A 24,566-nucleotide genomic window follows, 5' to 3' on the forward strand; every position below is an offset into this window, starting at 1 on the left:
ACTGTTGGTGGGAATGCCAGTTGGTGCAGCCTCTTTGGAGAACAGTGTGGAGATTCCTCAAGACATTAAAAATAGAACTTCCCTATGACCCGGCCATTGCACTCCTGGGTATTTACCCCAAAGATACAGATGTAGTGAAAAGAAGGGCCATCTGTACCCCAATGTTTATAGCAGCAATGGCCACGGTCGCCAAACTGTGGAAAGAACCAGATGCCCTTCAATGGATGAATGGATAAGGAAGATGTGGTCCATATACACTATGGAGTATTATGCCTCCATCAGAAAGGACGAATACCCAACTTTTGTAGCAACATGGACGGGACTGGGAGAGATTATGCTGAGTGAAATAAGTCAAGCAGAGAGAGTCAATTATCATATGGTTTCACTTATTTGTGGAGCATAGCAAAAAGCATGGAGAACATGGGGAGTTAGAGAGAAGTGGGTTGGGGTAAATTGGAAGGGGAGGTGAATCATGAGTGACTATGGACTCTGAAAAACAATCTGAGGGGTTTGAAGTGGCGGGGGGTGGGAGGTCGGGGTACCAGGTGGTGGGTATTATAGAAGGCATGGATTGCATGCAGCACTGGGTGTGGTGAAAAAATAATGATACTGTTATGCTGAAAATAAATAAATTTTTTAAAAAACCACTCAATGAACCATCTGACATTTGGCTACTGGATTTCATGCAATTTCCTCATCTCATGGATAAAGTAGGTGTTAGTTAATGTGCCTATGTCTTCTCACTAGACAAACGCTTTCCCTTGGAGAAAGGCCAATGACTCTTCTGCAGCTAAAATCTTGTTAGAAAAAAATTAACCCTCCCAGGGAAGCCCTCTTGAAGTATACACAGTGACCAGAAAACACATTTTACCCTGCAGGCGTTTCACCAATTTGCGATGTTTTGCTAGTTTTAGAACATTTCCATTGTATGTCACTGTCCTCTATCTTCAAAGTTAAGCTCACAGAATGACCACACTACTGGGGACTCCATTGGCAAAATCTACGGAGACTTTCCAGCTCCCTGGGTCAAAGGGATTGCTGTCACTCCTAAATCTCAAGTCCACCCCTTTGTGGAAATCAGTCTCTCCCCCTGGGAGATATTCACTGGATTTGATTTGAATTCGATGTGCCTTCGACCACTGCCTCTCTGGACCCACAGTTGGGAAAAGGGGATGTATTTCAATAAAGCAAAGATCGAGTTGCCTCTATTCAACCTAACCATGATGCAGTATAGCAGACTTTTCCCCAATGCACTCCCAGGGGACACTTACCCTGACCGCCATACCTTGCAACCTGATTCTGTTGGGAAAGATCCCACAAAGATTCTCTCCAACCTCCCCTGAGAGGCCCCTCTCCAATACTGCTAACCAAACCTTGTGCAGCCCAACCCCAAGGAAATGGATGGTTGGGTCCTCAGGACACCTTTAAAGAATTCACCAAAGCCTGACTCGACCTGTACACCGTCTGGTCCCAAGAAGGTTGTTACTGCACTAACTGAAATACAAAATATCTGGGGAGACAGCCTTCTCCACATGTCCGGGCCAGGCCTGCATTTCTCCCCTCACTATTGCTCCTTCTCCATCTTCAGTGCAAAGAACATGCCACTTTATGCATCTCCCAGTCTCTTGCAGAAGGAGGAAACTTCTTTGGATTATGACCTTGCCAGAAAACACTTATTTTGATCTTGTGAGCATTTCTAGACATTTAGAAGGTTCAGAATTCAAAAGTCGTTCCTTTACCTCTAGTATTAACTGAATCCTGATTCTAAGCCAAATGCATGGTTTCTGAATTTACAACATAACAGACCGCTTTTGATAACACATAGAGTTCTAAACAGTTCTTTTGAAAAAAACAATACTGTTTGGGAATGTCCCAGAAGTATTCCAATTCTTGCAACAAGTTGTCTAAGGAACGCTTCACATTTTTCAGTGTATCCTATGTCCCCAAACACGCTCCCTGATTTCATCCGGTGCACTCTCCCAGTATTTCACTATTTTGCTCATACCCACGCATGGAGGACACTTTCAGGAGGCATACAGGACTCTGATTTGGCCTTCATTGGGAGAAAATATTTCTCATTCAGTCCAAACAAGTGCCAATAAATATTTTCAGTGGCTTCTTTAATACACAGGGTCCTGGTTTAGAACTAACATATGGTTTGGAATTGTCCCCATGCTTTGGTTCTGCCCTTGTTGTCTCTCAAATCCTGTGTAGAAACACTGTCCCCAGTGAGGTGATGGTGACTCTCTGATCTCAGTCTTGAGCAGATACAAACTCCACATGGGAAGCTGGTGAAAGTTTCTGCCTTCTAACCCTCCCTGCTCCTCAGTGGTCACTTGAGTAGTTTACAACTGTGATGCGCATACCCTCCAACATGACACATGCCAACCAGAACAGGCTTTGCTGGCACTGAAACACAAAACCACTAAATACAAAGAACTTACTATCGATTGAAATTCCTTCAAGGAAACTTTCCTAAAGTTTTAATTTATATTACAATTAACTCACACACTGTTCTATTCATTTCAGGTGTATAATCGTGATTCAGTACTTCCATGCAACTCCTGGCACTCGTCACAAGAATACGCCTCAATCCCCATCACCTGTTGAACCCATCCTGCCCCCACCAACACCTCCTCTATGATTACCAACAGGTTGTTCTCTAGTTAAGAGTGTTTCTTAGTTTGCCTCTTTCTCCTTCTCTTTGCTAGTATGTTTGATACCATAATTTCCACAAATGAGTGAAATCGTATAGTACCTATCTTTCTCTGACTGACTTATTTCGTTTATCAAGGCAAATCATGATCAGACGGGACAAAGTCATAAGGGGAACGCCACAGCAGAGGGAAGAGGTTTTGGTAGGGGGTGTTCTGACACACTACCACTCCAAATAAATGGGGAACCAACAGGAGGACATGGACTTGATCTTGCACATGGGTGCCGCACTATTCCAGCTAGCAGAGCTCTAGTCTCATCTCTCTCCAGCCCCCTACATCCTCCAACAGGACTCCCCCACGAAAAGCCATAAAAATTTGAACTACGAGATGCCTCCAATGCACTTCTTGTTCTTCTTTCAAATTGCCCCCTGTCTCTGACAAGAGTGAACCTCTCTGAAGTTCCCCAATGTGCCAAAGGATCAGTCACCGCTTCTTTGGCCTGCATTCAGTTTTCCTTCCTTCTCAACAAACCCAACATTTGCTGATACTTCTAACCATGAAGGTTACAACCTGGACAGCAGTTTGTTTTTACCTGGGATTCTGAATCCAGCAGTAATCTGCATGTAGGCCCGAAGTGCATTCTTCTAAGACACCCTGAGAGTCAGCAGGTTGTGTTTTCAGCTCCCAACTACAGGCTGCTCCTCTTCCTCTTAATTTGAGTCGGGATTTCTCCCCAGAAACAGGTCTGCTTCTGTAACAAACCAACCATGGCATCTCAGTTATAGCATCACAGAATCCCTCCATCCACAGATTAGGCCCTAAGTAAAATAGGTCTTATTCAACTACCCTCGAGGAAAACGAGGTGCAAACCATGGGATAAACACCAAAAATGCAACAACGTGGTGGCTCACCTACCAGCAGGTCTCAGGAAGCAGCCTAGAGCCCCCTCCTCAGCTCTCAGCCAACAAGGCCGCTTCTGCATCGCACCACAGGAGTCACCAACTGCTGCAAACACAGCCCTGGCCCTCTGAGGGGTACTGGGTCCTCAGCTGGTGGCAGAATCCCTTTGGGCTCTGAAGAACCCAGCCTCAGATGATGCCATGGGCACGCATTTTGCCCCCTGAGGCTGTTGTGCCCAGGCACAAACAGCCCCCTTGCCAGCTGGAGGTGCGCGGTCGCCCTCTGCTGGATACTCTGGGAATCTCTGCAAAGCTCTAAGCAGGGGCAGGGGTCAGCTCAGCGGGAGGCACTGAGGCAGTTCTGGTCCCAGGGAGCCTGTTCTCTACACTGAGACAGACCTTTGTGACAGCGCCTCAGACACAAAGAAACTGATTCCTTCTCCTTTCTGTGTGAGTGATGAATGAAGCCAAATTTAACAATGTTATTATGTAATGTGTAGTGCTTGCTCCACTCCCTTCAGAAATACACACTACAGGGCCGCCTGGGTGGCTTAGTGGTTTAAAGCATTTGCCTTTGGCTCAGGTCATGATCCCAGAGTCTTGGGATCAAGTCCCACATCAGGTTCTCTGCTCAGTGGGGAGCCTGATTCCTCCTCTCTTTGTCTCTCTCTCTCTCTCTCTCTCTCTGCCTGCCTGCCTGCCTCTCTGCCTACTTGTGATCTCTGTCTGTCAAATAAATAAATAAAATCTTTAAAAAAATACAGACTACAGACGTACAAATGTAAAGTAACAGATAACTTTGTTTACCCACCCAAATATTCCTACTACATAAATCACTGACACCCATTACACTATTTTAATTTTTTTTTTCCTTCTTCTTCCTTTTAGAAAGAATTTCCAGTCAGGTCAGGGTATATGAAAGCCCACTGAATCAAGACATCATCTAGCACTATGGTCTTGATTGTGAGACTTTCTTTTCAACCTTGCCAATAAAGTGTTTCGGGACACATAGGTGACAGTGTCAAAATGCAAAGCTAGACAGAGCTACAATGCGTTTTGAATTTACTGCATGTCTCTTTAGATCATGTTTTCAATGAAAGGGGATTTAGACACGGTAGATGGATAAAATCATTTCCATCAGTCTGGTAAGGAACCAATTTTACCTTTGAGTACTAATTGCCATCTCTTCACTAGCAGAAGAAGGCTTGGTGAAGTAGACGTTTCTGCTTGGATGTAAGAGAAGGCTGCAGGGGTTGAAATCATCCACCTAACATCCTGTGTCAGGATGCTCATTGGACATAAGGATAATATCTAAGTGTATAATTACCATGCATACATTTCATATACTTATTTTGTGTATACTTCTATATGATATGTACTTGTATCATTATGTATCTATTTCTACATTCAGATGGTTTAACCATCTAAATCTTCTGCATCCTTACTGATTTGGGGTCTGCTTTTTATCAGCTGCTGAGTGAGGGCTGTGAAAATTTGCCTCAGGGAGGATTTTATTTTTCTTGGAGTATTTTTTTAAAGACTGTTTTATTTAGAAGAGAAAGCATGAGTGGGGGGAAGGGGAGCGTGAGAAGGAGAAGCCGACTCCCAGTGCATGGGGAGCTGGATGTGCGGCTCCATCAAAAGTCCCTGGGATCATGACCTGAGCTGAAGGCAGATGCTTACCTGACTGAGCCACCCACGTGCTCCTCTACCTGCAGTCTTGTCATACTCTCCTTTATAGGTTTAACGCCCATGTAACTAAGATCCACAGTTTTACTTTCCTGGGTAAACTACAGCTTTTTTCATTTTGTACCAACTTTCTTTGTATCTAGTAATGCTTTTGGCCTGATATTACTATAGTCAGAGCAGCATTTCCTTCATTGCTGTTTGCATGGTTCATTGTTTTTCCACTGTTTTATTTTCCAAATATCTATAACGTTAACTGTTGGAGGATTATCATATCAAAATTTTACAATGGTTGGTTGGTGGGTTGGTTGATCAAGTTGTGGATTTTTATCTGATCTTCCTGTCCATTCACGTTCATTGGGACCCTTTTGTCTTCAACTTTACATTCACCATCTCATGATCTGCTCTTTATTTGTCCAGAATTCTCTATTTTTGCTTCGTTTGGAAATCAGTTATTATCTGATATCATACACTTCACTTTGATTTTGCCCCATGAGCAACATGGGAATAGCCTAGTTTTACTAGAAGGAAGTGGTGTTAAGTTCCCCATGGTTCCCACAGTCCATGTCTTGTTCTCCAACATCATTTCACCCAAAGACCTTAGCATCTACTGAAAACTGGTGGCTGAATTTTTAATATGCTTTTGAAAGATGATTTCTTCTTTCCACTTTCTACTTCTGTCTTTATTTCTTTTAAAGATTTTTTTTTTATTTGACAGAGAGAGATCACAAGTAGGCAGAGAGGCAGGCAGAGAGAGGAGAGGAGGAAGCAGGCTCCCTGCTGAGCAGAGAGCCCGATGCAGGACTCGATCCCAAGACCCTAAGATCATGACCTGAGCCGAAGGCAGCGGCTTAACACACTGAGCCACCCAGGCGCCCTGTCTTTATTTCTGAGCAATCTTTCACTTCTCTCCAATCCTGATTCTAAAGGTTCTCTTAAGTAGTACTCTAGATTTACATATTATTATTCAGTGTTGGGAAAGCACTCCTGCCCTGATACATTTTGGTGCAGGTTGTCTTGATTTGGTCAATGGTGACCCTTTCAAGCTGGCTCCTGCATCCTTTTCACATGAAGATATCCTCCTTCTCAGTCCACACAAGTTCAGGCACAGAAACCCAGAGGCTGAGAAAGAATTCCCATCTGCTTGGGTACAAAAGTCTCTCAGTCTACACCAGAGTCCAGGAAGTTTGGGAAACAACCTGAAGAGTCTGATCAAGGTCCTAGTTGATAAGTAACCTCATCAGAGGTGGACTAAAAAGGCCCTGACCTGAGGTCAATATGGCGTCTTCCCACAAGACAGGCACTCTGACTACCCTTTCCTGGGAGGGACTGCTTTTTTTTTTTTAAATATTTTCTCCCCTCCATGGAGAATATTTTGAGTCCTATTAGGATTGAATACCCCCTTTCTCTCTTCACCAGTAACAATCAAGTGGCAAGTGGCTCTACAAAAGCTTAGAGAGCCTTGAGTGGAAGGGAAGTCTCCCTCTTTGTTGATATCCTAGTTTCCTCCCTCCCTAGCTGTGTGCCTGTCGCTGAGCCTCAACGTGCTCACTTTCAAAATGGGGAGGACAATGAGATTTATGTACTGTAGGGCACTGTCCCCTGAAGAACAGGTTGATTAATAAAGGTCTTTGGAGCATACCTGACATAAACATTCAATAAACATGACATCCCATTACTTACATTTCCTTCCCTTGCATTTTTTATTTCCTGGCTTCACAGCTGGATCATCTTTCAGGCAAGGCCTAACCAGACTATATCTCCTGACCTCTACCCTCCCACAAATATGCCGGTGCTCTTTCCGGTGCCCAGAAAAGGCCTGCAGTTTAACATATTTGTGTTTAATTCAATCCGTTCTTTGCTATAGACTAATATCCAGACAATGCAGGACTCCAGACTGGGTCCCATGCCCCCTTTTAGGGCCAGGATATGAGGGAAGGTATGGAAAGATCTTCATTTATACTCACACCCCCTCCTACTAACCAGAGGGGAGCAGGAGAGATGGTGGATGCAAGGAACCTCTGACACCTGAAGGGTGAGAGTCTGGAGCCAAGATGGATCTTGGGGAGCAGAAAAGGAGGAAGGGACACAGAAAGTGGGAACAAGGGAGGTGGGGATGGATGGGAGTGCGTCGAGGACTGGATACAAAGATAAGGTCGGGGCATGAGTTGAGGGTGAGCACAGAGCCAAGAAGTACCATTATGAGCAAAATGGGAGTGAAAGAGGGATGTTCAAGGGATAGGATGTTTGAACTCAGTAACAGTACCACTGATAACGGTACTACAGTAAATGTCTCCTTCCAACCAGAGCGTTCCACTTTATGTGACAAGTTGAATAATCTCACTATTATCTAGGTCACCCTACTGCCTTGCATGCGTAGATTTTCAGTTCTCCTACCCAAGGGAAAAATGTAAGTTGATTCTCATGACTGAGCTTTGAGATCTCTCAAGAATGTTTGTGTTTTAAAAGGTAGATCCTCTCCTGGGGCACAGAGGGACAACACCCACCATTGTTGGCAGCACCAGGAGCTATGAGAGGTTGGGTACCTCAGAAAGTGACTCTAGGACAAGGATGTGAATATAAGTAGTTTCTCTGGAAGGATCTTTGGTGGGAAGAAATGATGGGAGCTAAGATGTGAAGAAGGAGGCAGCCAATACAGAAGACAGGGTGTTAGTTTAGAGGGCACTGCTTGGGCAACTCTGTCTTCATCCACTGGGAACGTTTTAAATACATGCAGAACAGCCCTTAGTCATCCCATCCAAGTGCAAAAAGACCTGCACGGGATGAGTGTTGCTCTTATGGACATTGGTTACCTGGTCCCCATGGCCAAAGAAGCCAAGGAAGCTAATGGACACCCTCAGGCAAAGAGCTGCAGGCAGCTGCGGGAGGCAGCCACTGTGTGGACAAGACAGGGCTTGTCAGTGAAGAGACCAGAGGGCACCAACCCTCTCCTCTCCTCTCCTACCTATCATGACCCATGGGACCTGAAATACTGAGAAATTAGTGTAGTGCTGCCCATCATACACCAAGTGACTGCCAGGATGCCTTACTTTCCTGATCACTTACAGTCCCAACACTGATACTTCTTAAATAACAAGTAACTTCTGTCCCATGACTACTCCAACCCCACTCTTTCACTCCAGAAGTTTCAGTTCAAGCAAATCTTCTTCCAAGTACTCTTCAAATATTGCCAGGGACAAAGACATGCACCTTTAACAATGGATGGAGGATTATCAACAGTCTATACCTTGTGCCAAGAACAGCAAACAATTTTGTCCTCCAAGAAAAAATTCCCATTCCTTGGAGTCTCAGAAGGCATCGGATTTAAGAGTGCTCACTATCCTTGAAATCATTATTAATAAGCACAGCTTTACAAGCTGAACAACAATTGACAGTATATTGTGGTAGTGACAAAATAAAAAATGTAATCATGTTCCCATCCTATAAACATTAACAATTAACTATGCATCTTGAAATCAACCATATATAAATATATGTTATTCATATATATATTATATATATATGTTAAAGATTTTATTTATTTACTTGACAGAGAGAGAGATCACAAGTAGGCAGAGAGGAAGGCAGAGAAAGAGGAGGAAGCAGACTCATGAAGTGCAGACAGCCCAATGAGGGGCTTGATCCAAGGACCCTGAGATCATGACCTGAGCCAAAGACAGAGACATGAACCCACTGAGCCATCCAGGCACCCCCCCCTTTTATTTTTTGAGAAAGAGAGAGGGAACAAAGTCTGAATGGGTGGGGTGGGATAGTGGGAGAAAGAGAAACTTCTTTTTTTTTTTAAAGATTTTATTTATTTATTTGACAGAGAGATCACAAGTAGACTGAGTGGCAGGCAGAGATAAGGGAGAAGCAGGCTCCTGGCCAAGCATAGAACATGTTGTGGGGCTCGATCACAGGACCCTAAGATCAAGACATGACCTGAAGGCACAGGATTAAACCACTGAGCCGCCCAGGCATGGGAGAGGGAGACTCTTAAGCAGACTCCATGCTCAGTGTGGAACCTGATTTGGGTTTAGTCTCATGACCCTGAGATCATGACCTGAGGCAAAATCAAGACTCTGATGCTTAAGCAACTGAGCCACCCAGGCAGTCTCCCTATCAACTCTATTTTATCCCCTCAGTAATCTCTAAATAGCCTTTGTTGGTATTAACTGTTCTAGTATTATGACCATGATTGTTCTCCTCATGAATAGTTAGCCCCTAGAATGCCAGGCACCAACATCCCAGAGCACCATGGGATGACACGTCCATTCTAGATTAGAAAACTACATTATGATAGAATACATAATGTTATATATGTTTTACCTTAACGTAAAACATCTGTAATAGCTCCTTCTGTGATTTCTATATTGTTGTGTATTACTCAATTTCTGTAACATGAATGCTATTATTTAAATAAACAACAGAAGAGAATAGGTGTCCATTACTACTAAGTAATGGTAGCACTAATTATGCAACATTATGTATTAAAAAATAAAAAAATAATGATTATGAATAAACTTTAAAATAGGTTTAGATTACAACAAAACCAAATAGGAAAGACAAGACTGAACATTTCCATACACCTAGCAAAGTTTGCCAACTATTTTCATTTTCTTTTAATTTCATTATGGTTCACATATAGTGTTTGTTTCTAGAATACAACAGAGGGATTCAACGCTTCCATGCATTCTCCTGGGCTCATCAGGACAAGCAGCTCCTTCATCCCTATCACCTACTTCACCCATGCTGGCAACCACCACTTTGTTGTCTGTCGTGAAAAGTCTGGACAAAAGACCTGAGACTGAGGCAGGAATCCATCAAAATCCTAGAGGAGAACACAGGCAGCAATCCCTTTGACTTCATCCACAGAAACTCCTTACTACACACACCTACAAAGGCAAGGGAAACAAAAGTGAAAATGAACTTTTGGGACTTCATCAAAATCAAAAGCTTCTGCACAGCAAAGGAAAACCGTCAACAATCAAAGAGGCAACCCACAGAATGGGAAAAGGTATATGCAAATGACACTACAGACAAAGGGCTGATATCCAAGATCTATAAGGACCTTCTCAAACTCAACACCCAAAAGACAAATAGTCGAGTCAAAAAATGGGCCAAAGATGTGACGATACAGTTCTGCAAAGAAGACATACAAATGGCTAACAGATGCATGAAAAATGGTTCATCATCATTAGCCATCAGGGAGATTCAAATCAAAACCACACAGATACCACCTTCCACCACGTAGAATGGCAAAAACTGACCAGGCAAGAAACAGCAAGTGCTGGAGAAGTTGGGAGAAAGGAGAACCCTCTCACACTGTTGGTGGGAATGGAAGTTGGTACAGCCCATTTGGAGGTTCCTCAAAAAATGAAAAATAGAGGATATGATATTTCACACCAGGGCTGAACCTGTTCGAAAAATTGTATGTGGCCAAGTGATTCATGTTGGCTGGCTCATTTGTTCTCAGGATACCTCATTTTTCTCTTCCTGTCCTTCATCCTATTTAGCAGTAATAGGACATTCAAATATTTCAAATTTAAAAAGACATTCCACTTCCCCTTTATCCTCTACAACATTAATAGGACAATCAAATATTTCAAATTTAAAAAGACATTCCAAGCCGGGAAGAATGTAGAGTGAGTTCAATGAGTTTCAGGCTGAAGGAAAAAGATGTGACCATGAGGTGGCAGTAACATGCAACCCCCTTTCCTGGGGGGAATGACAGGTTTGCAAGAGGGGTGGTCCATCACAGTAATAATCCTTCCAATACTGGGGATATTGAACAGGATACACATGTGCCTAAGTAATGACTTTCTGCAGCCTGGCTGGGGGAGCGTGGTCTCTGCATCAGGGATTTAGAAAGCCAACAGTTGTTCAGGGTGTTTTAGAGCTGAAGGATTAATCTGGATTGCTTGATTGACTCACTGACTTTATTTATGATAAGAAAATACTGGTCACAGTTTCATGACATGCAGAATTGAAGCAGGCAGTCAATACATAAAGATCTGCTCTCCAGGGTTATGTTTTTAAAAGACTGGATGTGTAGAAAACAAATCTGACTTAGTCACCAGCCACAGGTCTTTAGCTCATGGGTTGCAGCTGCCAATACACAGGGGCCATCTCTGGCTCACTGATATCACAGAACAGAAACAGAATCTGTTACAATGAAGATGTAATATTTCATCATGAAGGTTTTTTTCAGAACAAAGTTCACAAATTACTCAAACTCATAATTTATTCTGTTGTGCTTTGCAGCAAATGAAAAAAATATTTTTAAATGAAAGATTATTTTGGGAGTGATTTAGATGTTACCTTTTGTGCAATAAACAATTTACATCTTAGGGGATCACAGGAAAATATTGAAAACCCAAACTCTGGAGGGATTCTAAATTTAGAGTAGTATATATTATTATAATGTCTATATGCCTAATCATATAATGATAATAAGATCTAGTCTTATATGTATAAAAAATTAAAAAAAAATTGTAATGCTATTACAACATTATGTTAGAACTGAAACACTATTGAGAATATTCAAAGAAAAATGCTATCCCCTGGTTATTGATGGGAAAAAAGATAAAGCCCATCAGCGAGGAAAAGCTTCAGTTATAAAAGATGTCATATTAAGAATGTCATAAGGCAGCACCTGGGTGGCTCAGGGGGTTAAGCACCTGCCTTCTGCTCTGGTCATCTCTCAGGGTCCTGGGATCTAGGCATGTAGCAAGCTCCCTGCTCAGCAGAGTCTGCTTCTCCCTCTGCCTAAGCCCCTCCATGCATGCTCTTTATTTCTCCATCTCTCAGATTAATAAAATCCTAAAAAAAAAGAATTGGGTCATAAAAACAGATGATACCTTTGTTGATTTTCTTAGCATGGAGAAGAAAAAAGAATATGTTAATTTATGAAATCAAAAAATGATTAAAAAAAGGATACCATCATAAGATTGCTTATATCCATACACTGCATTTTAACTAACTAGAACTTAAATAAAAATTTGAAAAGAAAAAGTAATTGCCCATATCCAGACATAAGATAATGGAGCAACTGCAGCATGTTTGGAAAAGAATGGAAGACATTTTTTTCTTCCCCCACAATGATTACGTCCACTTGCCCCTTGCTCAGCAAATAACCTTAACTTAAGAGGGAAGTCATCTCCATTTAGGAGACACAAACATGCATCTTTCATATTTCATATTCCAATATGCAAACTTTCAAAATTTCATACTTAGGATATATGATTTTTTCAAATTCAATGAACTTGAGAGATATTCTCAGGCCTTAGTCATGAAGAGAAAATCTCAAATAAACAAATACACCATAATTAAATGAAATCATACGATGCATATAGATTACACTTCTTTTGTAAGATGTCAAGGTGGCATGATAATTGCAAATGGGTTGGAAACGTTAACAGAGATGTAAACAACAAATCCTGAAGGGACACAAAGCTGCATGCTCAACAGAAGGTCTGCTTTCTTTACAAGTCACAAAGGAACCTTGAAAGTATGTGTAAGGCATGGAAAACTCAGGAAGGGCTATGAATATGATATCTGAATTAGAAAGAAGCAACAAAGGAAAAGAAAAAAGTGGGAAGTGCATGAATCAGTGGAGCTAAGCAACTATTTTAATATGTTCAACAAACAGGAGCAGCTTTTCTGTAATCACTGATTCACAAATTTTGCTTAGTACAATCTTCCGCATAATGAGAAGTGGTCTTGACACTTGTGAGCGAAGAGGGGGGGGGGGAGGTGAGGGAGAGAGAGAATCCCAGATAGGCTCCATACTCAGCACCGAGCCCGACTTGGGGCTCAATCTCAAAAGCTCGAGATCATGACCTGAGCAGCAATCAAGATTCTGCTGCTTAACCCACTGAGTCACCCAGGAGCCCTTGTAGGTTCTTTATGTACTTCAACTCCTATTGCTCTAGTGACCTCGGAATCCAATATGTTCTCTCTATGACAGACTAAAATAAAAGCGGAGGCCCTTTGAAGTCCCCATTGAGAGCTGGTATTTGGGCTGAGAAATCTGGAACACAGGCAAATCTGGACACTGGGACTGAAATCCAGGGGAAGTGCACAGCTGCAGGCAGGGTGGTGATGAAGATGCACAGGCCTAGTGACAGGGCTCCAGCTAGGGTGGCTCCTGGCCAACCCTGACTCTCCCATTAACAGTCTGACTCGGGCTGAGGCCAGGGCGGCCACCCTTCATAGGTTCTTCATCTTGTCTTCATGTTTTCTCACTGGGGGACTTAAAATCCTGTTAAAAAAAATTACCCCTCTCAGGGAAGCCCTCTTGAACTATACACAGTGACCAGGAAACCCATTCTATCATGCAGGCTCTCCACCAATTTGCGATGTTTCACTAGTTTTACAATTTCCTTGTACATTACTGTCCTCTATCTTCAAAGTTAGTCTCACACAAAGACCACAATACTGGGGACTCATCTGGCAAAATCTACAGAGATTTTCCAGCTCCCTGGGTCAAAGGGATTGCCGTCCTCCTAAATCTCAAGTCCACCCCTTTTTGGAAATCAGAGTCCCTACTTGCAGTTAGTCACTGGACACTGTGCATTCGACCACTGCCTCTCTCTGGACCCACAGTGGGATGTATTTCAATAAAGCAAAGATCGAGTTGCCTCTATTCAACCTAACCACGCTGCAGTAGATCAGACTTTTTCATAGTGCACTCCCAGGGGACACTTACCTTGACCGCCACACCTTGCAACCTGGAGATTCTGTTGGGAAGGATCTCCACAAAGATTCTCTCCAACCTCCCCCGAGAAGTCTCTCTCCAATACTGCTAATAAAACCTTGCACTCCCAAACTCCAGGGAATGGACGCTTGGGTCCACGGGACACCTTTAAAGGAAGAACCAAAGCCTGACTTGACCTATACATCATCTGGTCACAAGAAGGTTAATACTGCACCAACTGAAATACAAATAATCTGGGGAGACAGCCTTCCCCACATGTCTGGACCAGGCCTGCATTCCTCTCCTCACTATTGCTCCTTCTCCATATTCTGTGCAAAGAACACGTCATTTTCTGCATCTCTGAGTCTCTTGCAAAAGGAAGAAACTTCTTTGGATTATGGCCTTCCCAGAAAACACTAATTTTGATCTCGTGAGCATTTCTAGACATTTAGATGGTTGAGAATTCAAAAGTCATTCCTTTACCTCTACTATTAAATGGATCCCGATTCCAATCCAAATGCATGGTTTCTGAACTTACAACATAGCAGACCACTTTTGATAACACATAGAGTTCTAAACTGTTCTTTTGAAAGAACAATACTGTTTGGAAATGTCCCGTAAGTATTCCTAGTCTTACAACACGGTCTCTAATGAACACTTCATGTTTTTCAGTGTACTCTATGTCCCCAAACACGCTCCCTGATTTCATTCAGTGCACTCTGACAGTATTTCACTCTTTTGCTCATAGCCACTCGTGGAGGACACTTCCAGGAGGCATACAGGATTCTGAGTTGGCCTTCATATGGAGAAACCCTCTCTCCTTAAGTCCAAACAAGTGCCAATATATATTTTTAGCTGGCTCCTATCATATGTAGAGTCCTGGTTTAGAAACAACATATGCTTTGGAATTGTCTCCTTACTTTGGTTCTGTACTTGCTGTTCCTCAAATCCTTTGTGTTAACACCATCCCCAGTGAGGTGATGCTGGCTCACTGGTTTCAATCTTGAGGAGATACAACCTTCACAAGGGGAGTGGGTGAGAGTTTCTCCCTTTTAAACCTCTGTTCCTCAAGGCTCACTTGAGTAGTTTACAACTGTCATGCACATTCAACCAACATGGGATATGCCAACTAGAAAAGGGTTTGCTGGCACTGAAACACAAAACCACTAAATACAAAGAGCTTGACTGTTGATTTGAAATTCCTCCAAGGAAACTTTCCTGAAGTTTTAATTTATAGTACAATTAACTTACACACACTGTTGTATTCATTTCAGGTGTATAATCATGATTCAGCACTTCCATGCAATACCTGGCATTCATCACAAGAATACAACTCAGTCCCCATCGTCTGTTGAACCCATCTGCCCCACCAACACCTCCTTTCTCATTACCAACAGGTTGTTCTCTATTTAAGAGTCTGTTTTGTAGTGTGCCTCTTTTTAATTTCTCTTTGCTCATATGCTTTATATCATAATTTCCACAAATGAGTGAAATCATATAGTACCTACCTTTCTCTGACTGACTTATTTCGTTTGATCAGATGGGACAAAGTCATAAGGGGAATGTCACAGCAAAGGGAAGAGGTTTTGGTAGGGGGTGTTCTGACACACTACCACTCCAAATAAATGGGGAACCAACAGGAGGACAGGGACTTGATCTTGCACATGGGTGTCCCACTATTCCAGCTAGCAGAACTCTGTTCTCATCTCTCTATCCAGCCCCCCCACCTCCTTCAACAGGCCTCCCCCATGAAAAGCCATAAAGATTTGTACCACCAGATGCCTCCAATGCACTTCTGGTTCTTAACAGCCTTTCAAATTGCCCCCTGTCTCTGACAACAGTGAACCTCTCCGAAGTTCCCCAATGTGCCAAAGGATCAGTCACAGCTTCTTTGGCCTGCATTCAGTTTTCCTTCCTTCTCAAGAAACCCAACATTTGCTGATACTTCTAACCTTGAAGGTTACAAACTGGACGGCACTTTGTTTTTACCTGGGGCTCTGATTGCAGCAGTAATCTGCAAGTGGGCCCCAAGTGCATTCTTCTAAGACACCCTGAGAGTCAGCAAGCTGTGTTTTCAGCTCCCTACTACATGCTGCTCCTGTTCCTCTTGAGTCGGGATTTCTCCCAAGAAACAAGCCTGCTTCTGTAACAAACCCACCATGGCATCTCCGGTATGGCATTCCCGTGACCCCCCATCCAGGGATCCTTGAGTAAAATAGGTCTTGTTCAAATATCCTCGAGGAAAATGAGGACCAAACCGTGGGAACAACACCAAAAATGTAACAATGAGGCGGCTTACCTACCAGCAGGTTTCGGGAAGCCGCCCAGAGACCCCTCCTCAGCTCTTAGCCAACAGGGCCGCTTCTGCATCGCACCACAGGAGGCACCAACCTGCTGCAAAGCCCCAAGGGTCTTTCCAGGGTAGCATCAGAACTGGCTGCAAATGCAGCCCTGGCCCTCTGAGGGGCCCTGGGTCCTCAGCTGTTGGCAGAAACCCTTCTGACTGTGAGGAACGCAGCGTCAGATGATGCCATGGCGAACCTTCTGCTCCCTAAGTCGGCTGTGGTGCATGTGCAGATAGATAAAGCGCCCCTGCTGGCCTGAGGCGCTTGGGCGCCCTCTGCCTGCTTCCCTGGGAATCCCCGCAATGCTCTAAGCTGGGGCTGCTCAGCGGGAGGCACTGAGGCGACTCTGGTTCCAGGGAGCCTGTTCTGTACACCAGGGCAGGCCTCTGTGTCAGCGCCTCAGACACAAACAAATCACTTCTTTCTGTGTGAGTGAAGAATGAACCGAACTTGACAATGTCACTACATAATGTGTAGTGCTTGCTCCACTCCGTTCAATAATAAAGACTACTGACATACAAAATGGAAAGTTACAGGGGCACCTGGATGGCTCAGTGGGTGATGCCTCCACCTTTGGTTCAGGAAATGATTTCAGGGTCCTGGGAATGAGCCCTGCATCAGGTTCTTGGCTCACCAGGGAGCCTGCTTCCCCCTCTCTCTCTGCCTGCCTCTGCCTACATGGGATCTCTGTCAAATATGTAAATAAAAAATTTTTTAAAATGTAAAGATAGATGCGTTTGCCCACCAAAATTGTCATACTACACAATTACAATTTTTCTTTCCTCTTCTTCCTCTTAGGAATAATTTCCAGTCAGGTCAGGATATATGAAAGTACACTGATACAAGACATCACCTAGCACCATGATCTTGATCGTGAGAGTTTATTTTGACCATGCCAATAAAGGGTTCAGGGACACACAGGTGACAGGGTCAAAATGCAAACCTAGAGGTAGCTTCCCATGTGTTGTGAATTTACTGCATGTCTCTTTAGATCGTATTTTCAATGATAGGTGCTTTAGATATGGTAGATGGATGAAATCATTTCCATCAGTCTGGTAAGGAACCAATGTTACCTTCGAGTACTAATTGCCATCTCTTCACAGGCAGAAGAAAGCTTGGTGAAGTATGACATTTCTGCTTGGTTGTAGGAGAAGGCTGCAGGGATTGAAGCCATCCACCTAACATCCTGTGTCAGGATGGGCAGTGAACTTGAGGATAGCAACCCCTCATCCTACTGCACATTGATAGCTCCAGAGGGAGAATATGGACCTTATTATCAATACTCTGGGTTGACATCAGCTGTGCCTCTGTGTCAGTTCCAGGCTTCTGGAATTGAGATAGGCCCTGCTGGTACAGGAGGAATGCAGCAGGGACAGGGGCAGGGAGAGAGATAGCTCAGGGTCACCTCCCCACAGGGCAAGCACTAGACACTACCTGCAAAAGAGCAGCATGCTCTCCCTCAAGCCACCTCTCTCCCTGACAGATCCTGAGGCTGGGTCCCACATTTCCAGGCCAAATGACGGGGACTCACCTTCCCCAGTGAAATGGCCGCTGGAGGGAGATTGGAGCCCTGGGCTCAGAGAACTCTGATGCTCGGGATTCCTGCCTTTTCTTGCCCCAACACTGAAAGCCCCTCCTCCGTGGGCCATGGTTCCCCCTCCACACTCCTGGGCCACGTCCCACCTGTCTTCATGCAATTCCCCTTTGTCCCTTCCTCTCGCTATCCCTGTCACCTCTGACTCTTCCTCTCCTACATTCAGACACCTGGTGGTGCCACACTGTCTGGGTGCTGTTCAGAAGTCCATTGACAGAAAAGCGTATGATGAACCTGTTGACTTAAAATAATAAGGGTCATCGAGATCCCACACAGAGGAAGCATGAGAATCAGCTTGTCATTTTTCCAGCTTACATAATGTAAGCTCCACACTGACACCTAGTGAGGTTACAGAGATAAGTGGCGTTTCTAGAGATGTTTTAGGTGTAATACCTTGTCTGTTAATATGGGATGATTTGAACACCATAAATCTTTCTATCCAAAGTTGAATTACCAGGACTGAAGGCAGTCTATGTTTTTTTTTTAATTTTTTTCATTCATTTATTTTCAGCATAACAGTATCATTATTTTTTCAGCACAGCCAGTGCTCCATGCAATCCATGCCCTCTAGAATACCTACCACCTGGTAGCTTGACCTCCCACCCCCTCGCCACTTCAAACCCCTCAGATTGTTTTTCAGAGTCCATAGTCTCTCATGATTCACCTCCCCTTCCAATTTACCCCAACCCACTTCTAACTCCCCATGTCCTCTATGCTTTTTATTATGCTCCACAAATAAGTGAAACCATATGATAATTGACTCTCTCTGCTTGACTTATTTCACTCAGCATAATATCTTCCAGTCCCGTTCATGTTGCTACAAAAGTTGGGTATTCATCCTTTCTGATGGAGGCATAATACTCCATAGTGTATATGGACCACATCTTCCTTATCCATTCGTCCGTTGAAGAGTATCTTGGTTCTTTCCACAGTTTGGCGACCGTGGCCATTGCTGCTATAAACATTGGGGTACAGATGGCCCTTCTTTTCACTACATCTGTATCTTTGGGGTAAATACCCAGGAGTGCAATGGCAGGGTCAAAGGGAAGTTGTATTTTTAATTTCTTGAGGAATCTCCACACCGTTCTCCAAAGAGGCTGCACCAACTTGCATTCCCACCAACAGTGGAAGAGGGTTCCCCTTTCTCCACATCCTCTCCAATACATGTTGTTTCCTGTCTTGCTAATTTTGGCCATTCTAACTGGTGTAAGGTGATATCTCAATGTAATTTTAATTTGAATCTCCCTGATGGCTAGTGATGATAAACATTTTTTTCATGTGTCTGATAGCCATATGTATGTCTTTATTGGAGAAGTGTATGTCCATATCTTCTGCCCATTTTTTGATATGATTATCTGTTTTGTGTGTGTTGAGTTTGAGGAGTTCATTATAGATCCTGGATATCAACCTTTTGTCTGTACTGTCATTTGCAAATATCTTCTCCCATTCCGTGGGTTGCCTCTTTGTTTTCTTGACTGTTTCCTTTGCTGTGCAGAAGCTTTTGATTTTGCTGAATTCCCAAAAGTTTATTTTCACTTTTGTTTCCTTTGCCTTTGGAGACATATCTTGAAAGAAGTTGTTGTGGCTGATATCGAAGAGATTACTGCCTATGTTCTCCTCTAGGATTCGGATGGATTCCTGTCTCACATTGAGGTCTTTTATCCATTTTGAGTTTATCTATGTGTACGGTGTAAGAGAATGGTCAAGTTTCATTCTTCTACTTATAGCTGTCCAGTTTTCCCAGCACCATTTATTGAAGAGACTGTCTTTTTTCCACTGTATATTTTTTCCTGTTTTGTCGAAGATTATTTGACCATAGAGTTGAGGGTCCATATCTGGGCTCTCTACTCTGTTCTACTGGTCCATGTGTCTGTTTTTATGCCAGTACCATGCTGTCTTGGTGATCACAGCTTTGTAGTAAAGCTTGAAATCAGGGAACGTGATACTCCCCCATTTTATTTTTGTTTTTCAACATTTCCTTAGCGATTCGGGGTCTCTTCTGATTCCATACAACTTTTAGGATTATTTGCTCCAGCTTTTTGAAGAATACTGGTGGAATTTTTATTGGAATAGCATTAAAAGTATAGATGGCTCTAGGCAGTATAGACATTTTAACAATGTTTATTCTTCCGATCCAAGAGCATGGAATGGTCTTCCATCTTTTTGTGTCTTCTTCAATTTCTTTCTTGAGTACAGATCCTTTACCTCTTTGGTTAGGTTTATTCCCAGGTATCTTATGGTTCTTGGTGTTATTGTAGATAGAATCAGTTCTCTAATTTCCCTTTCTGTATTTTCATTGTTAGTGTATAAGAAATCCACTGATTTCTGTACATTGACTTTGTATCCTGCCACATTACTGAATGGCTGTATGAGTTCTAGTAGTTTGGGGGTGGGGTCTTTTGGGTTTTCCATATAAAGAATCATGTCATCTGCAAAGAGAGAGAGTTTGACTTCTTCATTACCAATTTGGATACCTTTTTATTTCCCTTTGTTGTCCGATTGCTGTTGCTAGGACTTCTAATACTATGTTGAACAAGAGTGGTGAGAATGGACATCCTTGTCGTGTTCCTGATCTCAACAGGAAGAACGCAAGCTTTTTCCCATTGAGGATGATATTTGCTGTGGGTCTTTCATAGATAGATTTGATGAAGTTCAGGAATGTTCCCTCTATCCCTACACTTTGAAGCATTTTAATCAGGAACAGATGCTGGACTTTGTCAAATGCTTTCTCTGCATCAATTGAGAGGACCATGTGGTTCTTCTCACTTCTCTTATTAATTTGTTCTATAACATTGATTGATTTGCGAATGTTGAACCATCCTTGTATCCCAGGGATGAATACCCCCTGATCATGGTGGGTAATCTTTTTTTTTTTTTTTAAGATTTTATTTATTTGACAGAGAGAGATCACAAGTAGGCAGAGAGGCAGGCAGAGAGAGAGAAAGAGGAGGAAGCAGGCTCCCTGCTCAGCAGGGAACCCGATGTGGGACTCAATCCCAGGACCCTGAGATCATGACCTGAGCCGAAGGCAGCGGCTTAACCCACTGAGCCACCAGGCGCCCCATCAGGTAATCTTTTTAATGTGCTTTTTGATACTGTTTGCTAGGGTCTTGTTGAGAATCTTAGCATCCATATTAATCAGTGATATTGGTCTGAAATTCTCCTTTTTGGTAGGGTCTTTGCCTGGTTTGGAGATCAGGGTAATGCTGGCTTCATAGAAGGAGTCTGGAAGTTTTCCTTCTGCTTCAATTTTTTGAAACAGCTTCCGGAGAATAAGTGTGATTTCTTCTTTTAACGTTTGGTAGAAGTCTGGGGAATCCATCAAGTCCTGGGCTCTTGTTTTTTTGCGAGGGTTTTGACCACCGCTTCAATCTCGTTACTAGATATTGGTCTATTCAGGTTGTCAATTTTTTCCTGGTTCAATTTTGCTAGTTTATAGTTTTCCAGGAATGCATCCATTTCATCTAGGTTGCTAAGTTTATTGGCTATAACTGTTGATAATAACTTCTGATGATTGTTTCTACTTCTTTGGTGTTCGTTGTGATCTCTCCCTTTTCATTCATAATATTATATATTTGAGCTTTCTCTGTTTTCTTTTGGATTAGTGTCGCCAATGGTTTATCAATCTCATTGATTCTTTCAAAAAACCAGCTTCTAGTCTTTTTTCTTCTCCGGCTGCTTGAAGCTTGGCAGCCATCATGAACGACACAGTAACTATCCGGACCAGGAAGTTCATGACCAACCGACTACTTCAGCGTCAACAATTGGATATTGATGTCCTTCATCCTGGAAAGGCAACAGTACCTAAGACAGAAATTCGGGAAAAACTAGCCAAAATGTACAAGACCACAACAGATGTCATATTTGTATTTGGATTCAGAACCCATTTTGGTGGTGGCAAGACAACTGGCTTTGGCATGATTTATGATTCCTTGGATTATGCAAAGAAAAATGAACCCAAACATAGACTTGCAAGACATGGTCTGTATGAGAAGAAAAAGACCTCAAGAAAACAGCAAAAAGAACGCAAGAACAAAATGAAAAAGTCAGGGGGACTGCGAAAGCCAATGTTGGTGCTGGCAAAAAGAAGTGAGCTGGAGATTGGACAATAGAAGGAGTAAAGATGCTGCAGTGGCTTTATTTTTGGTGATTGTGCAGATTTTTCATGAGAGGATTAATAAACTAAGAATGTTTAAAAAAATCTTCTAATTTCATTGATATGTTCTACTGTATCTATGGTTTCTACCTCATCGATCTCAACTCTAATCTTGATTATTTCCCTTCTTATGTGTGGAGTTGGTTTGATTTGTTGTTGATTCTCCAGTTCTTTAAGGTGTAGAGAGAGCTGCTGTGTTCTGGATTTTTCAATTTTTTTGAGGGAGGCTTGGATGGCTATGTATTTCTCCCTTCAGACCACCTTTGCTGTATCCCATAGGTTTTGGATGGAAGTGTCTTTATTGTCATTGGTTTCCATGAATTGTTTTAGTTCTTCCTTGATCTCCTGGTTGATCCAAGCATTCTTAAGCAAGGTCGTCTCTAGCTTCCAGGTTTCTGAGTTCCTTCGGAACTTTTACTTGTGATTGAGCTCCAGTTTCAAAGCATTGTGATCTGAGAATGTGCAGGGAATCATCTCAATCTTTTGATATCGGTTGAGTCCTGATTTGTGACCCAGTATGTGGTCTATTCTTGAGAAGGTTCCATGTGCACTTGAGAAGAATGAGTATTCTGTTGTTTTAGGGTGCAATGTTCTGTATATATCTATGAGGTCCATCTGGTCCAATGTGTCATTCAATGCTCTTGTTTCTTTATTGGTTTTCTGTTTCGATGATCTGTCTATTTCTGAGAGAGGCTTGTTAAGATCTCCAACGATTAGTGTATTCATATCAATATGACTCTTTATTCTTGATAAACAGTTTTCTTGTGTAATTGGCTACTCCCATATTGGGGGCATAGATATTTACAATTGTTAGATCATCCTGGTGGATAGTCCATTTCAGAATGATGTAGTGTCCTTCTGGATCTCTGACTACAGTCTTTAGTTTAAAATCTAATTTGTCTGATATGAGAATTGCTACCCCAGCCTTTTTTTGAGGCCCATTGGCACGAAAGATGCTTCTCCATCCCTTCACTTTCAGTCTAGGTGTATCTTTAGGTTCAAAATGGGTCTCTTGTAGACAACATATGGATGGGTCCTGTCGTTTTATCCAGTCTGCAACCCCGTTCCGTTTTATGGGCGCATTTAGGCCATTCACATTGAGGGTGATTATTGATAGATACGTTTTTATTGACATCATGTTACCTTTGAAGTCTTTCTTTCTGTAGATTGTCTCTATATTTCTGTTCAATGCGATTCTTGGGCTTTTTCCTCCTTTAAAGAAGCCCCCTAATATTTCCTGCAGTATCGGCTTGGTGGTTGCATAGTCTTTTAAGCCTTGCCAATCCTGGAAACTCTTTATCTCTCCATCCATTTTGAATGTCAGTCTTTCTGGATAAAGTATTCTTGGATGCATGTTCTTCTCATTTAGTGCACTGAATATATCTTGCCAGCCCTTTATGGCTTGCCAGGTCTCTGTGGACAGGTCTGACGTTATTCTGATGGGCTTTCCTCTTTCTGTAAGGATCTTCTTTGTCCTAGCTGCTTTCAAGAGGTTCTGCCTACAATTCTAATTCTTCATTCTTACTTTTAGGTGTTTCAAGGACTTTGAAGAATCTCTAATCTTGGGGGGAAACCTTTCGGCCTCTAGTACATAAACGCTGGTTCCCTTTCATGAGATTTGGAAAATTTTCATGAAGAACTTGTTCCACTATATCTTCTAGACTTCTTTCTTTCTCCTCCCCTTCAGGGATTCCAATAATTCTGACGTTGGAACGTTTCATGGCATCATTTATTTCCGTGATTCTGTTTTCGTGGCTTCTAAGCTGTTTGTTCCAGGCTTCTTCCTGATCCTTTCTCTCTATCTGTTTGTCCTCCAGATCACTAATTCTATCTTCTGTCTCAGTTACTGTACCATTGAGAGAATTTAGATTAGATTGGAACTCGTTGAGAGCATTGTGAAGCTCATCCCTGGTAGCTTTCAGCTCTTCCCTAATATTGAAATCATGATCTCTGGTCGTTTTCATTTCAGCCCTAATCAATTCCATTTGGTCACCCATGGCTTTCTCCAACCTAGTTATTGCTTGGATAATTGTTAGCCTGAATTCTCTTTCTGACATATTGTCTATGTTGATAGCCGTTAGCTCTGTTGCAGAAGGTTCATCCTCTGTATTTTTCTTCTGTTGGGCATTCCTGCTCCTAGTCATTTTGGTGATAGATGGCTGAATGGGTGTATCTGGGTGTATCGACTGTGGTGCAATCAAGGTGCATCCTGGAATGCTTCTGAGCAATCAGGGTTCCCCACCCAAATGAGAGGAAAAAGAAAAGGAAAAGAAAAAAGAGAGGGAGAGAGATAGGAACAAAAAGTGAGATAGAAGAAAAGGTTTAGCCCAAATGGGTCCTAGGTAAGATTTATGAAGTATACAAACAGACACAGACAAACAAAAAGACTGATAAAAGTATATGAGAAGAGAAAAAAATATATATATATTTACATATATATATATATATACATATATATATGCAAATAAAGGAAGTACCTCGTCAAAAAGAACCCCACATTTAAGATTTATATACTATCAGGACAAACACAA

At 42.5% G+C, this 24,566-nt stretch overlaps 1 pseudogene; it reads left to right on the forward strand.

Annotated features, from left to right (window-relative positions):
- Window positions 1-21,563: 21,563 nt before the first annotated feature.
- Window positions 21,564-22,072, forward strand: LOC123391596 (annotated as a pseudogene).
- Window positions 22,073-24,566: the final 2,494 nt, after the last annotated feature.

Source organism: Mustela putorius, unplaced genomic scaffold (genome assembly GCF_011764305.1).
Source record: "Mustela putorius furo isolate JIRA1106 unplaced genomic scaffold, ASM1176430v1.1 tig00000250_pilon_pilon_pilon, whole genome shotgun sequence".
Classification (NCBI taxonomy): Eukaryota; Metazoa; Chordata; class Mammalia; order Carnivora; family Mustelidae; genus Mustela; species Mustela putorius.